This window comes from Echinococcus granulosus, assembly GCF_000524195.1.
Source record: "Echinococcus granulosus chromosome Unknown EG_S00226, whole genome shotgun sequence".
NCBI classification, from domain to species: domain Eukaryota; kingdom Metazoa; phylum Platyhelminthes; class Cestoda; order Cyclophyllidea; family Taeniidae; genus Echinococcus; species Echinococcus granulosus.
In genome coordinates, this window is record NW_020170606.1 from 50,833 (window position 1) to 52,649 (window position 1,817).

A 1,817-nucleotide genomic window follows, 5' to 3' on the forward strand; every position below is an offset into this window, starting at 1 on the left:
AAAGTAGATTCCAAGCTGTTGATTCTATTATAATTGCTCTGCTTAAAGGTTGTGATTGTGCAAATCTTGCTATTGCACCAGGCTTGAGAAATGGTGCTGAGTCAATTCAACAATTTTGCAGAGCGTTGCCTGCCTGATGTGAGCTGATTCACGCGGTCAATGTGGAACGCATCATATCACCCCATCTCGATTCATAACTTGGCATAAATTGCCATGACCCAGCATATAATTTTCACATATGTGTGATCATCTCTACGTTTTATCCTCTTTTCCACGAAGATGTGTATCTAGGTGATAACTTTCATAAGTGGACATTTATAATACTTACCCTTAATTTTTATCTGTGTCAGCAATGCATTGTGGGCACAATTCGTGCATTGTTAAATGGGCTTGCTAAGGTGTTCAGTTTGATCATCCTAACCTCTGCTGCAACAAGCCAGCAACAACGGTTGTTAAACAAGCACCAATTCTGGAAACTCATCTGGAGATTTGTAAAAAGATGCATCCTCCTGTCAGTAGTATGCCGCTAATGGTGCCTTCCTGCTCAACGCATCCGCAGTTATCAATGCATTCATCAGCCTAGGCATGTATTTTCCTGGTTAGCACTCTAAACTGCCCTAGTTTACAATAATTTTGTAAAGCTAAGGACTACTCGGTTTTTAACTTTCCAAGAATACTGAACTGAGTCTCTAACAGATCATTTGGCCACTCAATGTGAATTTAAGCATTCATATCCAAAAAGTTATTTGCATTGCCATAGTCTTGGAAAAATCTTGCACAGTTTTGTGATTTGAGCCAACTTTAGCCAAAAACATCTGTTTACATGAGGACGGGAATAGACACTGCTTTGTTTCGGCAACTCGCGCAGACAGTATGTGGTCACAATGTGCAGGGGAGGAAAGTATTTTGACTACGCCAATCACATTATGTAGTACATGGATAAAATTCAGTGTACGTTTTAGTCACTCTTCTTCAAGTAGTGGCTTTTTAATTGATCAAAAAGGTTGGAAAGATATAAATCAAGTTGTGCAAATAACTGCCTTAATCTCCAGTTTTGTAAATCACTGCTTCTATTTCAACAGCACCACTACTTTGCACGTATTCACTTCTCTGGCTAACTTACTACTCAATACTCGAATCCATTACCATCCAGTCCAACTCCAATTTTCAACTTCGTTATATCCCTACACTCTATGCATCAAGGTGCATTCAGAGTAATATAATTCATCTCACCGTCAAGCCACAACTTCGTGCTCAATTAACCTTTGTGCATGGTCAGAAATTTTACCACCTGCCCGTTAGTCGCGGCACACCAGTATTCCTTCATAGATGTTCAGATAAAGCCATGCTCTCCACGGCTGGGATTATACTGTCTTTTTGCTTCAAAATATTTACCATTAATTTCACTTTTACTTTTACCCTTATTTAGAAGATTGAGACGGGCAGGTGTGGCCTTATTTAAAAACCCTCAGATAATTGAATGGTAGGGGTAAAGTGACAAAAAACGGAAATCAGCATTTGTTGGCTCCAAATCATAGGATTCGTGTGTTAACTGAATCTCTTTTCATGCCACCTAAAGATGTTATTTACCTAAAATTAGTAGCATTTGCAATGATACAGTGAGGTAACGTTACCAGACAGAAGTAGAAACAAGGAATGATTACCTCTGGAATTATTCCAAATTTCGCGTCATGAATCCTGAGGCATAGCCCAAAGTTAGCCCACGGCTTTGGCTTTAAAAATGCGTCAACTGAAACTATTAAAGGGGTTGCTGATAAAATTGAATTAAAATGCCTAAATACTTGAATATTTTGGAA